Raw genomic sequence first — 17,386 nt, 5'->3', positions numbered from 1 at the left:
GTTCACCATTTCACCACCCCTGCGCGCAGCAGAGGCAAGCATGTATTCCTGACTCACACTACATGATCCAAGATGTAGTAATTGTGCAGCTACTCAATCCCTTGTGGCACGTGACCCAGGATAATATGCTGCATAGCTAAACATGTATATGGACCCAAAGGGGAGATCGATTGTACTTCAAATGTTTGTTTTACATGTTGCACAGGAGTTGATCTGCTGTGCAACATTGCTTAAAGAAATATTAGAAAAAACACGTGCTACGACGCGTTCAATGCTGGCTGAGCAATAGTTTTTTTTAACTGCGTCATAGCGTGTTTTTAATTTTTTTTACTTTAACCCATGTTGCTCATTAGCTCAAATGCTGTGCAATATGTAAAAGAAATACTGACAAAGTCAATACATTTCGCATAGGCGAAACCTTTGTCTACAACACATTGACAAACAAATAGATTTAGCAGAGGTGAAACCTATTGACTTTGCCAATGCTGTTTTCTTTAAGCAGGCTGTAGTGCCACGAGCCACTCTCTGCGCAGGCCAGCACAGTAGAAGCAGTCAAGGAAGTCGTATGTCTTTGCCTGTCCACAAGTTACTGTTCTCCCACAAGAACCGACTGGTGTCTGTGTGTGTAGTCAGCATCAATCACTTGCGTGTTTGGGAGACAGGGTGCGGGCTGGAGGAGTGGGGCTGCCTGCTTGTTGATGGCAGTAATGGAAGCTGTACCGTGTGAAATTAATAAAATGGCTCAGTGTGTTGGGAATAACTAAGTTTCTAAGGCTGTCCGGTTTGTTATGTTATTAAGTGTTAATCTAAAAGACGACTATGTATGAACGTTTAAACAGCCATTGCGAAAAAATTCCAAAAGTAAATATCGCCCCGTTGATGGAACCAAAGTCATATTACCAACCCTTGGTGTCAGTGCACAACACAGCACAAAGGTAACGAGTATGTTAAAGCAAACACGCCGTCCGTAGTGCATAGTGTGAACAGATTCACTTCTCAGCAAGCTGCAGAAACGCTTATTATAAACGCCTGTTTCTGTTTAGAATGCTAGACCCGTCACTGTGGTATTCAAGCTCTGTACTAATTACATGATAATGGTTCTCAATTAAATCACATCAAAATGACAGACTGAAAGAACCCGATGAGACTCCAATAGTTCACTCTCAAAGCAAGCATGCCAAACTGTGAAACGGGACCCCACCGACTGAGCTATCTCGTCGGCGCAGCGTCCATGGCATCATGCATGGGGTGCAAAGTGTCACTGTAAGCACTTTGGGACATTGACTGAGATAAATGCATGTCTCCTTATATCACTGACCTTTCAATCACCCCTTCAACACCCCCTTTCTTTGTTAACCATACGTTTTGGCTGCTGCCCCTTGTTTTGTCCGTGGTTATAGATTCAAGAATCCTACATCCTTCTAATGTACCCTCCACCGATAAAGAAATGCGGCTCGGGAGCAAATGGTAACAAGCACGTGAATGGGAAGAGCGGCCGTGGGAGGTGGGAGGGGAAGTCGGAGAGTGCTAAGTGCAGGTGGGGGGCGGGGAGCGGAGCGGAGCCTTTGAAGTGTGTGGCTTTCATGTGGTGATGCGAGGCAGGAGGATAGAAGCGCGGTCACGAGACCACATGCACTTCTTGAAATCCGCATTAGTTTAGCTCTTAGTTTAGACCCTATAGTCTTGTCCTATTCATTCCTTGCGGAATGGAATAGGACGAGACCTAACCAGTTGCCGCGAGACTTTGGAAACTGCTTTGCAGGGAATCCATGCTTCAGGCCACATTCAACATCCATGCCCTCTCCACCGTTACATTTGACATTAATTAGATCGATGTGGATCGTTGTACTTTCAATGACTATCCCCGCCCCATGCACTTTACACGGGTAGTTACGGTGTCCACAAAAGAGTGACTAAGCAGTTCTAAAACGATCGAGTAAAACAAAAAGAAAACACATAATAACACTACGGTTTTACAAAAGATAACAAAAAATCAAATGTTAACAACATACAATTGTAATAGCAGTAACAAGAAAGTGACTAACGCTAAAGACATGGCAAGACAGTGCTGTTATCAGCGCCGCGCGCCCCTCTGCAGGCTCCCCCTGCATTCCACGAGGCGCGCGTCGCGATCCAGTTTTGTCTGCCATGATGTCGACAGAAGTGCACGCGCCCAACGTTATCCGATCGGAAAACGCTGCACGCGGCCAGGTCTTGTCTCCCTTCGTCGTTCTGAGACGGCTGAGACGCCGACTATAGTTCTCTGGCGAGAACGCGCTTCGCGCGTTTCTAGTCGAGACCTAAAAATGGAGCTGTTTGTAGAGAAATTACTGATCAAGTTACTGGGAGATGACGTCTTCTCGCCCACGTTCATAGTTTAGAGGGCGCATCGCACGCTGGGCCCTCGACCTCGCCCGGGAGCCCCCCCCCCGAGGCCAGTTATCGCGAAACTACTCAACTACAGAGACAGAGACACGGCGCTGAGGATAGCCAGAGAAAAGGGGAAGCTTCAATTTGAGGGTGCAGATATCTCCTTATATCCGGACTTTACTGCGAAGGTGCAGGAGGAACGCAGGCACTTCGCCCCATACAAGCAGCAACTACGCGACCTTGGGTTGGACTATGCTATGCTGTACCCGGCGAAACTCAGGATCAACAGACAAGGGCACTCTCATTTTTTCATCGACCCTAAAGAACTACAGAAGGCCCTCAAAACTTGGACTAAGGAGCAGAGAAACAGCCCCAGAAGCCTGTCTGGAGAGCAGGAAAACGTCAGTTGCCTAGATGAGCAGGATTAGGTTTGCTGCACCCCCCCCGATCTGCTGTGGAATTGCCTGATCACCAGTTGCGCCACGTCCTGTTCTTTGGTTAGCCGTATGGCCCAGACTTGTGGAATGCGCGAAATGGCTATCGGCCGAGAGGGGGAAAGTATGCAGAGGGCGCACGAGTGCTGTGGAGTCCTGCACATTGGTGAGACCTTTTCATGTTGTTTTTTCTTATAGTCTGGATGGGAACTGAACTTAACAAATACAGCGGGGACTGGGGTCTCCTATTGTACGTTACTGAATACTACCATGGTCGAGCAAGAGGTGGGAGGGAAAGGCTACAAAGAAGTGGGAGGTCGCAGAAAGATGCGTATTGTTTTATTGCCTGTGGCTCATGTTGTAGGATACAGATAGGGTGATAGCGCTTGGAGCGAAATTAAGTTACGCGTTTGTCAGCATTTGTCATTTGTTCTTGTTCTGGCGACCTCGGCCCTAGCGCTGTACGCACTACTGAGTCCCGAGCGGGACCCTTTGGGATTTTTGGAAAGTTTCGGGGGGGGGAAGGAATTTCATGCTAGGCCGAGTTGGGGTTGGTCTGCTGTGGGAGGGGGGGAGGTCCTATGTGGAGAGAGAAGCGTTATTGTTCTAGGATGTATGCATATTGTCTTTGGTCTCCACACTCACTACTGGCTCACTGCGAAATGGTCCATGTTCACAGCACACTAGCCACATGGTACCACACCATACCTGGCAGGCTACCTCTTACAGACAATGCGCCAGGCACGATTAATGTGACCCATCATAATGTCTAACACAACGAGAATGCAGGAACATACACAGCCAGTCACTATACGGGCGCTTACATGGAATGTCAGGGGGCTGAATGACTTCAGAAAGTTGAGAAAGGTGTTGGGCTACTTAAAAAGACATAACATAGACATAACGCTGCTACAGGAAACCCACCTGCCACTATCGAGTGGTATGCTTCACAGTAGGGGTTTGGAGGGCAACTTAGCGGTAGCTGGATTCACTACTCACGCCAAGGGGGTCATCACATGGGTGAACCCGGGTTCGAAACTCCTATTACATACTCTGAGCGCTGATCCAGAGGGCAGGTACGCTATAGCGACATGTAAGGGTTTGGGGTTGGACTTGCTGGTTGTCAACGCGTACGGTCCCAACTACGACGCCCCAGCTTTTTATGAAACTCTGGCGGCCAAAATCAGTACATATGACACACCCCCAAAACTTTGGGGAGGAGACTTTAATTTGACATTGAACCCAGACGTGGACAGGTCTACTGGACCGCCACGCAGACCGTCGGCATATGCACAGATGCTAGCAGCCGGACTGTTAGTGTTAGACATGGAAGATGTCTGGAGAAGTAGAAATGCGGGGCCGGGAGGGTACACGCATTACTCAGCCTACCACAGTGTACACACGAGAATAGACTATTGGTTTGCCACCTCGTGTACGAACCGAAGCGTCCGGCAATGTACGGTATTACCACGCACGCTGTCTGACCATTCCCCCATACTTCTGATACTGGAGGCCCCTGTGAAGAGAATTCCCCCCTTTACATTGTGCTTTCCGCCATATTCGCTCCTGGACCCGGTTTTTCGCGGTGAACTGGCAGAGTCGATAGAATTATTTTTTGAAAAAAACGTTGGCTCGGTGGAGGACTTCCAAACTGTGTGGGAGTCGTTCAGAGTTTACATAAGAGGCATCGCGATGTCTAAGCATTCTAGCGTCCTGAAGGCGATAAGACGCCGGTTGACGGAACTAGAAAGGCAGCTGCAAGCCCTTGAGGTACAGCAGCGGTCTCGGCCAGATGAGGCCACGGAGGAGGAAGTTAAAAAACACCCAGCAGAGTATCATGATGAAGCGGATAGGGAGGTTAACCACCTGGGCAAGTATTCCACTGCACGCACATATGGAGAAGGTGAAAGACCTGGCTCTGTACTAGCTAACATTCTTAAAGGTAGGAGAGGGAAATCATTAGTCACAGAAATGAAGGATGCGGATGGGCGCAGCGCCTCCGATGAAGCGGATATTGCAACCATCTTCAGAGATTATTATTCGGAACTGTACTACTCGAAGAGCGGAGATCTGACAGCTGAAATCCTAGATTACCTAGAGCATATAAAGTTGCCGTTCCTCACGGACTCCCAAAGAGAGTTCCTCATGTATCCTATACAATCCTATCCTATGAAATCAGGGACGCACTGGCCTCAATGAGATCGGGCAGCGCCCCTGGCATAGATGGGCTGACAGTGGATTTTTATAAAACATTTCTGGAGCAGCTGCTACCTCATATCTCCACTCTGATGAGTGAAATCTGCATCCAGGGAAGTATGCCGAGCTCCATGAGAGAGGCCATGATTGTCACAATACTTAAACCGGGTAAGACGCATGACGAATGCGGATCGTACCGACCGCTGTCGCTACTGAATGTAGACACTAAACTGTATGCTAAAGTTCTAGTGGCCAGATTAGCCCTGCTGGCCCCCGAGTTGGTTGCCCCGGAGCAGGCTAGGTTTATCCCCAGTAGGAATTTGACTTATAATATACGGACGGTGCTGGGGACTATTCAACATGTCAAGCAGGACGTGACAGCGGCGGCTATATTTCTTGACATGGAAAAAGCGTTCGACTCAGTGGAATGGCCGTTCCTGTTGCAGGTCCTGCGACGAATGGGAATTGGGGAACCCTTCATACAGATGGTGAGCGCCCTCTACCAAGGGCCCTCAGCCAGGGTGACAGTTGGCAACGCGATTTCACAACCACTACATATAGGCAGAGGCACCCGCCAGGGATGTCCTTTATCTCCTTTGCTGTATGCGTTGGCGTCGGAACCCTTGGCCTGTGCCCTGAGAGAATACCACAGCCATAAGGGCATACGGTTTCCGACCTACAAAATAGTAGTTTCCATGTACGCCAACGATACGTTGCTATATGTGCATGACCCCGCGACGAACCTCCCCCCGCTGCAGAGAGAAGTTGTTCACTTTGGTGCACTCTCCGGTCTCAAAGTCAACTGGGCAAAATCCATTGTCTTCCCTCTTACGCCTGTGACCAGGCAGGTGGAAACGGAATACCCCCTCCAGTGGTCCGAGGAACCGATCAGGTATCTTGGAATACAAATACACACGGACACGGATCTGCTCATTGGCCAAAACTACGGTGGAGCGATTAGCAAGTTGGAGGATGACATAGCTATTTGGAGTAAATTGCCTCTCACTTTGATGAGTCCCATAGCCATCATGAAGATGGTGGTCCTGCCGCGCTTTCTGTTCCTTTTCAACGCTCTCCCAATAGTGCTATCTAAGGCTTTTTTTCAGCGACTGACGAGCCTCATGATCAGCCTAGCTTGGGCGGGGAAGCAGCCCAGGGTTAAGTGGTCTACACTCACTCTGCCTTACGGCTCGGGAGGCCTGGCAGCCCCGGACCTTGAACTCTATTACAGAATAGCTCAGTCGTCGCACCTGCACACCTGGGTACACAGGGACAAGATGATCCCGCATGTTCATATGGAGCGACTTTTTGCGCATCCGCAGCCACTCCCGGACACGATCTGTTTGCCCCTGAACCGCAAAACCGGAGTGCTAGACTCCATAACTGCTACTAACGACAAGGGGGCGCGCTACTATACTCACCAGATATGCCATTGGAGTGGATCCTCTGGCTCCCACCTATGGGTGAGAACGGTGTTTCGAGTGAGTTGGAGAAATTAGGTCTTAACAGAGCAGGTGACCTGTTTCAGGATGGCATGGTCAAAACCTGGAATCAAGTGAGCGGCGATCGCAGTGGAATCTCTATGCTACAACGATTCCAATTCCACAGGACGCGAAGTGCACTTTCGGAGCTGCTAGGTCCGGACATGGCGGAGCCCCCGGATGTCCCGGAATTGACTTACGTGATCAAGGCCAAGGAGCCTAGGAAACTTCTCACGAATCTGTATAGGGTGGCTAGGGCCCAAGGAGAGCATCAGCTCATGAAAGCAAGGCTGGCATGGCAGAGAGACCTGGAGACCACGCTAGATGACATGACATGGCGATACTGCTGCGAAAGCACGAAGCGGATATCGCTAAATGGCCGGCACAGGCTAATCCATTTCAAATTCCTACAAAGGGTGTAGTACACCCCGGAGAGACTTCACAGATACGGACTGAGGCAAACGACAGAATGCGAGCGCTGTCATGCTGCCAATGCTGACTTTATGCACTTTGCATGGAACTGTCCGGGCATCCAATTTTTCTGGAGTGACGTCTTCTCGGAAATTAGCAAAATCCTGGAAGTGGATTTGCCACCGGATCCAGGCTTGGCGCTCATTGGTAATTCCAAGCGGCTTCCAGTCGCAATTCGCAGGCTTACGGACATGGGGATGTTAATGGCTAAGAGAGTGGTGGCGCACTGCTGGATGAGGGGGCCGCTTCCAACCAGAAACAGGTGGGCGCGAGATATGCTGTATTGTAGCACTCAAGCGGAGACTTACAGTGAACTTCTACCCCCCAAGAGTCGTCCTAAAAACGGTTTGGCACTATACTAAACTTACCTTACTGGGAGGGAGCGAGAGGAATCTGACAATCTGGAGACGGGGCGCAGGATCGGCTAGCAGACAACGACAACGACCTGGAACATTAAGATGACTGCACACCAGGCACAGTGATGGCTCTATGGGGTGAGATAGAGGTGCGGAGTAGCGCAAGTACGGTCTAGAGGGGAGGGGGCGAAATGTAGTTGCTCGGAACTCTCAGGTGAGGGCTAGGGTACAGAAGCGGGGACAGATATTCGGAGGGGTTAGCCAAGATAGGGGACAGACATAACTTGGAGACACGTTTAGTATAGGGGTAGCTGTGAAACTGATCTGGGTGTCATTTAGGCACATACAGCTTTCTTATACATGGTGAGCGCAAGGAGGGAGGGTGTGGGGGGGAGACAGGACCATTTAATGAGTTGGGGGTTCGTTTTAGTTCAGTATTGTCACGAACACGATTGTTATCCACTTACACTGTAGAATGGCAGGGAAGGGAGTGTAGGGACGTACGATGGGAGAAAACGATGAAAACACGCTTGATAACTGTACACTACGATCTATTTGGCGATGGTAACGGTGTATTGGGCAGCTCCTCCGAGGACTACGCCGCCGGATCCCCGGGTTGTCGGCTGATGGGCTGTGTACAGATGTGTCTATTGTATAAGCTGAAATTAGCATAATGCGGCCGGCCCCTGAGGTTGTAGGCTTGGAGCTGTGTAACTGAAGTCCGTGACAATAAAAAAAATAAAAAAATAAAGAGCTGAGCTGATAAAAGGCGTAACAGCCTCAATTTAATTGCAATGTCAATTTTGGGGCCACTTTTGTAAAAATCGTGGGATTTCGACAAAGTTGCCGATTTTACTTTTTTTGTGTTAATAGTGAAATCGCAATATATCCTGGGGTGTCTGTATATAGTTGCATGTGTGAAGGATCCCTCCCCCCTTCCTGTGGTGTCTTTGTTTGACACCAATTTAGAGCAGACTCTGGTGCTTTACCAGCACAGGTGTCGCTTCCCTTTTCACTAAGCAATATAAACTAATTTATCTAGCAAATCTATCCTTATTTGTTTCTTTATTTGTAAATATTGGAATACTTTAATTAGGTTACCTGTTTCCTACATTCATATTTCAAACGCGATGAGACAACCACTATTTTGATGTTTGGTCTGGAGATTTAAGGCACTTAAAGTGGAGTCTAAATTGTCAAAATTGTGTATAATAATTTATTTTAACAAAGTGTGCTTAATTTCCTGCCAGATTTACTATGTAGTCAGATTTGTAGTTTCACTTTTCCAATTATGGGTGTGGGCTAAAACATTCTAGGATGTCATGTGTTGGGGGCAAAACATGCCTTTACTTTACACCAAGCCAAGATCTATTGACTTTGCGTTGCTTGTTATATTTGGTCTTACATATGTGGTCTGCTGATTATTTTTCCAAATAAATTACCTGAATGAAAAATATATATATATATATATAAGAATAAATGTTCTCCTGCAATGGCCAGAACTTGGGCAAGCATCAGACGGTTGATGGACCTTAGCTACTTTAGTAATCTTGCCACTCTCTGGGATTCTCCCAGAACACCGGCTTACCTAAGGGATAAATTAGCGCAGCCACTCAGGGAGGCAGAGCTCAGTGTTTGGGGTGATCTAGCTCAGGAAGGTACCCTGTTACCCTGGCAAATTCTTTACGACGGTCTGAAAGGGGGCTTTTCGAAATTTTAATGTATCCAACTCCAAAGCTAGGTGCAAAACATGAAATCCCCCGGTAGGCACGGGAAACGCATTAGAGAAACAATTGGTGAAGAAACCTAGGGGAAGAAACCATCTGGCATTGGAAAATAATTGAAGAGGCAATAGATGGGGATTTCATACTTGCAGAAGAATTGTGGGGCGCCTGTCTGCTGGGAGAGCCCTGAAATCAACTTTGGCAGACATCTTTTTGTACTCTGTTTCGTATGGTAAAGCCAGCTTGGCTAAGGAGGAATCACCTATTCTCGGTCCACAGGGCTTACCTTACCCCCAATGACTATCAAGGATGACGAAGGTACCCCCTGTGAAATGCCAGAAATGCGGCCAGGAGAGAGCATCAGATATCCACATATTCCAGGAGTGTCCGGCTATTCTTGAATTTTGGGACAAGGTTGGTGATACAATTTCAGTCATCCTTGATCACCAAACAAATGTAAGCCTTTCCACAATAATTTTTGGAATTTATTTATTTATTTATTTACTGACATTTATAGAGTGTGAACGAATACCCGTAGGCGTCTCGGCGCTAGACTACAGTAATGTCTCTCCCCAGTGATTGAAAGTTCATGCAGGTTGATGTGCTATGCTATTGGTTGAATAGCCACGTCTTCAGTCTTTTTCGAAACTGCATGAGTGAAGGACTGGTTTTTATGTGGTGTGGCAGAGTATTCCAGATTTTAGGATCCGCAACTAAAAAGCGGCGGTCACCCCAGGAGACTGTTCTGGAACGTGGGACCACTAGTTGATTAAGGGATGTAGATCGGAGCTGTCTAACCGGGTTGTAAAGAATAAGCCGGTCTTTGAGAAAGCGGGGTCCTTGGTCCTTCAATGCTTTATAAACTGTGCACAGAGATTTAAACTTAACCCTGTTTTGGATGGTCAACCAGTGGTAAGTCCTCAAGGTGTCTGAGATGGGAGCGAATTTAGGTGTTCTGGGCAACAGGCGCGCCGCCGCGTTCTGTATAGTCTGCAGCTTTTTTGTGACTCGAGATTGTGCATTAAGAAAGAGTCCATTACAATAGTCTAAAGATGTTCAAACCAAAGAAGTAACCAGGGTCTTGGCGGCCGCGAACGGCAGAAAAGGGATGATTTTTCTCATCATTCTGAGTTTGTAGTGGGCAGAGGCCGCTACCTTATTTGCATGTGCCATGAAATTGAGCTGGTCGTCGAAGGTTACTCCTAGGTTCCTGACCTTAGAGGTAGGACATGGGGGATTGCCAAAAGCTGGGGGCCACCAGGTTGCTGACCAGGCCGGGGAGAGAGTTCCAAAAATGACCACCTCAGTTTTATCGGAATTGAGCTTCAGGCAGTTGCCCACCATCCACTCACCAATAGCAATCATTCCATTTTGAAACCGTTCTGCTACCTCCTGCCCATCACCCTTGATGGCCAACACCAATTGCGTGTCATCTGCGTATGAGATTAGGCTCATCCCATGTGCTTTGATGACACTAGCAAGGTCCGACACATAGATGTTAAATAGTGTCGGACATAGGGATGAGCCTTGGGGAACCCCACACGGTAATGACAATTTGGCAGATCGGTATGGTCCCAGTGTGACCGCCTGTGTTCTGTTGGCCAGAAAGGAGGCAAGCAGATCTCTCGCAGTGAGCTGAACACCCATCCTTCCGACACGGTCGACCAAGGTCTTATGGTCGACCGTGTCGAAGGCTGCCGAGAGATCTAGGAGTACCAGTAGTGCGGTTCCTCCTTGGTCACGGATGATTCTGATGTCGTCCGCTGCTTTGATAAGGGCGGTTTCCGTACCATGGTACCTACAGAGTGTCATCAAGCAGATTATTTCTTTCTATATGCTCAGATAACTGCTGGTTCATGGCCTTTTCCATCACTTTAGCTAGAAAAGGGAGACTCGCTATAGGCCGGTAATTTTTCAATTCCTCCTTGCCTAGATTTGGTTTTTTTGAGCAGAGGCTTGATCAGCGTGTTTTTTAAAGAGTCAGGATAGGTCCCAGAACTCAATATCGTATTACAGGGGAGGAGCTACGCGGGCATCCAAGATGGTCGCGTGAGCAGAGAGCTCCCGAGACCCGCGCCGCCCTTCTTTATCTATCCTTCACCTATCCTGTTCATTTTGACGGGCTTTTGCAGCGATATCTTCACTGATACTAACGATCCTTTTTTGGTCGAAAACGGACCCTGGGGACCACTTTTCTGACATCTGCAACTTTTTGGCCTGCCCACGGGCGCGACGGGGACTCGGCTACCTACTGTGGTCGACCCGTAATTGAACAACAACGGCTGCCTGGCATCTGGCCCACCGGAGGTGTACTGCTTTCACTTTCGGTTTCCAGCCTCTTTGTTCTTGTCGCCTCCTACTCTGCCTTCGCCTGCTGCCCTCACAGCCCACACTTTCCTCCGTGGGACTGGCACGGAGGCCGCGATACTCCCACTTCACTGGCACGTCGGAGTTTCGGGATTTTTCCTCCTTCTCACCGTTTCTCCTGGCTACTTGGCCAACATTGACCGCGAGATGGCAACGAAAGCGGAGGCCGAAAAACGCCGGAAGGCTGCAACCCGAGGGGGATCGATCCAGTCTAATATGATCGAACGCTACACCCAGCCGAGAGGCTCCCCCGGGGTCACGAGTGTGGGTGCTGAAGGACTTCAAACGGACATGCCGTCCTCTTCGGAAGTATCGCTCCAAGATCTTTTGGCTGCCATCACTGGACTTAAGGCCGATATGAGTCAGCAATTCGAAGCCGTAGTGACCAAAATAGACACGGTGGCGGTGGATGTAACTCTTATTCGTGCCGACTTAGCCAAAACGAACGAGCGGGTGAAGGCTCTGGATCTTAAAACGTCGAGTCTGGTGACGGACATGGCTGAGGCGCAGTCTGAGATTGGTAATCTGCGTGCCTCGCACGATTTGCTGCTCAAGCGGATGGAGGACTATGACAACAGGGCCAGGCGGAACAATATACGCCTAGTCGGAGTGCCGGAATGTGATGGTGCTGTATCGACCGACCTGTTGGTCGAGGAACTTATTGTCGCTCAACTTGCTCCGGCAGGGCTCAGTAAGTTCTTTGCCGTAGAGCGCGCCTATCGTTTTCCAGGAGGACAAGTGAAGCCAGGAAACCCACCGAGGCCTATCATTGCGAGACTTTTTCACTACCGGGACAGAGACGCTATCCTCCAGGCCGCCCGTAAGCACGGCCCTTTGAAATACGACAATAACTCTGTCTCCATCTATCCTGATTTCACTCCCCAAGTGCAGCGACAAAGATCAGGTTTCCTTGGAGTGAAGCGTCGTTTGAGAGATCGGGGCTTGAAATACGCCATGCTGTTTCCGGCCCGACTACGGATCGAATTTCGAGAACGTGCCTACTTTTTTGATCAGCCTGAACGTGCTGCCGACTGGTTGGACTCGTTGCCGGCAGATGACTCTGGAAGTGGAGGCCCTGGTGGTGCTGAAGGTGGTGCAACGGCCCAGGAGTAATATGGGGCCCCTGAGGTTCTGATTGAGACTATGCATTGTACTGTGTAAATTAACCTAGTGCTTTATGGTACTGCCCGTGGCGGTGCGGGAACGGGTGATTTCTCCCTTCCTCCTCGGGGGGTTCTTTGTGTAGATAACATGGGGCGACAGGCACACTGCAGTTGGGGGTGGCTTTTTAGTCAGCAGGGGTGCAGGGAGGGGGGTGTTGTAACGGGTTCCGGTTTTGGGGTTGGTTTCTGGGGACTGGGTTGTGTTTCGTTTAGTTTGTTCTGTCTTGGTTTTCATGGTATTTCACATTTTGCAATGACTTTGTTCAGTGGGTTTTGCTGGGGGGTGGGGGTGGAATGTCTTTGTCGCAATGGGGGGGGGTGAAATGCGGGTTCTTTCTTGGAACGTAAACGGACTGGGTGATAGGATCAAGCGGGGCATTGTACTGCAATTCTTGAGGCGCCACACCCCAGATGTTGTATTCCTTCAGGAGACCCACTTGATTGGAAATGCTTGTAAGGCTTTAGACCGCCGGGGTTATCGCCTGGTTGCACATGCTGGTTTCACTTCAGGTTCCCGGGGTGTGGGTATCATGATAAAGTCTTCCCTTGCTCTTGCCATTGACGAGGTTATCCTTGATGACCGTGGGCGGTATGCTGCTGTTTCTGGGAGGTGGGAGGGTAAACAGATCGTGTTTGTTGTTGTCTATATCCCCCCGGGACTACAGGCTACCACTTTTGCCGATCTTGGCAGGACTCTCCTTGGGCTTCCGGACGGATTGTTGATCCTGGGCGGAGACTTCAATTCTGTAATGTCCGGTGAATGTGACCGACTTCCCCCTAGGGTATTGTTGCAGTCCCAGATGTGGCTCAGTGAGATGGCTGATACTTTTGGCTTGGTAGATGTCTGGCGCTCACTACACCCCACACTCCAGCAATACACTTTTCACTCTGGTGCACATGGTAGTCTCTCCCGTATCGATTATTTTTTTATGTTGGCTTCCACACTGTCCACTGTTCGGGAGATGCGTCATCTTCCCCGGGGTATCTCGGACCACTCCCCCTTGCTGATTACGATTTCTGTGGGCGGTCTACTTGGCAACAGGGTCCCCCCGATTCCTTCCTGGCATTTCCGAAACCCCCGGCTCCGCTCAGATTTGATAAAGGCAATAGATTGCTACTTCGCTGAGAATGTGGGCTCGGTCACTTCCCCCACTGTTCTTTGGGAGGCCTTCAAGACGGTTATTAGGGGTTCCGCCCTATCATTTATTGCCGCAGAGCGTAGGGTGAAGAGGGAGGCTGTTGTGGCTCTTGAAACCGAAATTACTGCGCTTGAAAGTGAGCTGGGTGGGAATGACACGCCTGCACTGCTGCACACTCTGGAATTGAAGCAAGCAGACTATAAAGCCTGTGTCACGGATGCTGCTAAATTGTTGCGTGCGAATCAACTTGGCCGACTGTATGATGTGGGTGACAAGGCTAGCAAGCTCCTTGCGTGGCTGGATAAGACTGAACGTGCGAGTCGAGTTGTACCGGCCATTGTTCGTGAATCTGGTGAGAGTGTCTCTGATCCGGGTGAAATTGTTGATTGCTTTGTGGACCACTTCCGGACGGTTTACACGCCTGTTAGTGATCGAGATGAGGCTGATTCCAGGCTACTGTTGCGTGACATTGCCCTACCCACTGTGTCGGATGAGGACTGTCTTGCCCTGGAGGCCCCTTTTACGGTTGATGAGATTGCCCTCGCTATCCGATCCTTGCGCTCGGGAAAGGCGATGGGCCCCAATGGACTCCCCATTGAACTTTACAAACTTTGTCCCGACAAGATGGCCGCCCACCTGCGTCACATGTTTCTCGAGGCGGTTGAGGCTGGGTGCCTCCCCCTTGAGCAGCGCCTCGCTACCATAGTCGTCATTTATAAGGACGGCAAACCTCGTGACCGCTGCGCCTCGTACCGCCCTATTTCCCTCCTTAACGCGGAACCCAAAATCCTTGCCAAGGTACTGGCCAATCGGTTGCTTAAGGTTATTTGCGACCTGATCCACCCGGATCAATCCGGTTTCATCCCCCATAGGAACACGGCCCTCAATCTGCGTAGACTCCACAGCGTTCTCGCGAGAGCTCCAATCCTCGCCGAGCCGGCAGTGGTCGCTTCCCTGGACGCCACAATGGCTTTTGACACTATCGAATGGCCCTACCTATGGGCGGCCCTCGCTAAATTTGGCTTTGGCCCTAAATTCATCGCATGGGTCAAGCTCCTCTACGAACGGCCACTTGCTCAGGTCGCGGTAAATGGTAGATGCTCGGACCCCTTTCCCTTAGGCCGTGGCACACGTCAGGGCTGCCCGCTCTCCCCGCTTCTATTTGCATTGGCGCTCGAACCCCTTGCCGCATGGCTCCGGTGGGAACCCTCTATTAAAGGGATCCGATGGTCCCCAGACCTTGAGGATCGTGTCTCCTTGTACGCGGATGATATCCTTCTTTATCTTACTTCCCCTCAGAAGTCGCTTAACGTTCTTTTCGACGTTCTCACGTCCTTCGGTAAGAACTCGGGACTCATCATTAACTGGACCAAGTCCTGTGTTTACGTTATAGCTGGTACTCTACCGCCTCTACCCCGCAGGTTTCCCATTCTGGTAGCGGCCGACGGCTTTAAGTATTTGGGGATCTATGTATCCATGACCTCATCGGTCCGCTATGAGCGAAATTTGTATGCTCCGCTCCGTAGACTTAAGCAAGACGTTCGACGTTGGCGCGATTTGCCTCTATCTCCATTGGGCCGGGCGGCTCTCTTCAAAATGATGTCGCTCCCCCGATTTCTTTACGCACTACAACATTTTTTCGACCCTGTTCCAGCTCGCTACTTCCGTGAAGTCGAGAGTTTACAGCGGCAACTGATTTGGGATGGCCGTGCCCGCATTGCCTTGTCCAAGCTCACGCTCTCCTGGTATGATGGGGGTATTGCGTTGCCGGATATTAGACGGTACTACTGGGCCTCGCACCTGAGCGCTATTAACCATGCGACCTATGCTCCGGAGCCCGCTCCCGCCTTTGCCCTGGATAAGCTATTGTTGCCCGGTGGCAATTTTAATAGGGCTCTGTATTCAAAGGCACCCTTTCGACTCCTTACTGGCCCGACGAAATGTGCAGTGCGGGTATGGAGGGACGCTACCGTGGCCACGGGCTGGGGTGGTAGGCTGACACGTAAGACGCCTCTGTATGATTCGGAACGGTTGGGCAACCTGTGGAAGACGAAAGGGTTTGAGAAATAGGACATGATTGGGATCAGCACGGTGGAGGACCTATGGGCACGGGGCGCGGTTAAGTCCTTTGAGTCGTTGAAACTGGAATACCGGCTTGATGATAGAGAGCACTTTCGGTACATGCAAGTGAGGCATGCCTTGACTTCCGTCTTTCCACCTGGCACTGACATTCCGCAGTCCTCCCCCTTGGAGGATCGAGTTCTAGACGGCCACGTCCCGGATAGTACCATCTCCTTAATCTACAAAAAGCTCATTAACAACAGAGTTGACCAACTCGAGAAGCTCCGGGCTGCCTGGACGGCTGACGGACTTGAATTAGACGACGAGGACTGGCAGTCAGCTGTGTCCTCCCCTAAGGAGGTGGCTATTCCGGCACGGCTTCGCTTTGTCCAGTTGAAAGTCCTCCACCGTGTGTATCTGACTGGAGTGCGTCTGGTGCGAATGGGTTTGGTTTCGGATGGACGATGCAGGCGCGGGTGTGGGATGGATGGTACCTTTCTTCACGTTCTGTGGGAATGCCCGATGATTGCAGAGTATTGGTCCAGGGTGCATGATGTTATGAGTCGTGTCACTGGGATCCCACTGCTTCCCGAAGCACGACGTTGTCTGTTGAATGTGTGGGAACCGTCTGATTGTAATGCTGCCCAGACACTTTGGGTTACCATGGGCAATATGGTCGCAAAGAGGGACATCGCGCAGCTCTGGGGCTCCCCTAGATTACCATTGCTCAGTGCCTGGAAGGAGAACATGGACTGGTCCATGTTCCGAGAGAAGACTGTGTATGAGGCTCGGGGGCGCCCAGGGAAGTGGTCCAGAGTTTGGGCCCCGTGGAATACTTATCGCGGTGATATCTGCTCCCCTCCGCTTGACTATGAGGTCCCTCTCCCCTCCTCTCCATGATTTACGTTCCTTCCCCAATTTCACTACATGTTTTGTTTTCCCGCTCGTGCTCACCCCCCCCTTGCCAGAGTCCTTTCTACCGCGTCACTTTTCCCCCCCCCGCCCCCAGCGACCCTTGCCACTATAATACCATGTGTTTGTGTGTTGTTGTTCTTCTCGACAAAAACATAAAATTAAACCTTTCTTATCCTATTTGTATGATACTATGCTCTAACCGATAATGTGGACTTGAAGGATTGCTTCGGCATCGTGCTGTCTCATAATCTACTTTTCACTCAGCCTGTTTATGTCATAGCGGCCGGCCCTGCGGGGTTGTAGGCAGACGCTGTGTATTGTGCATTCGTAAATAAAGGTTTAAAAAAAAAAAAAAAAAAATATCGTATTACAGACATGAGTAATAATCGGAATAGTTATATCCGATATCATCGAGAGAACAGAGGTGGGACAGGGGTCCAGAGCTGATCCCGATTTCATAGACCTCGCAATGGCCTTTGTTTGATCAGTGGTTAAGGTTTTAAAACTAGTCATGGTGTTTCCCAAAAAGATAGGGGGAGTAGAGGGACTGCTGGTGTTAGATTCTTAAGTAAAGGCTTGATATATGTTGTTTACCTTAGAGAAGAAAAACTCGGACAAAGCGTCGCATAATGATTGTGACGGGGGGGATTTATGTCCGGTGTGTTACCAGAAAGGGTTTTGGCAATGTCATACAATTGCTTGCTAGAAT

This window comes from Lissotriton vulgaris, chromosome 3_1 (genome assembly GCF_964263255.1).
Source record: "Lissotriton vulgaris chromosome 3_1, aLisVul1.2, whole genome shotgun sequence".
Lineage (NCBI taxonomy): Eukaryota > Metazoa > Chordata > Amphibia > Caudata > Salamandridae > Lissotriton > Lissotriton vulgaris.
This window is presented reverse-complemented; position numbering follows the sequence as displayed.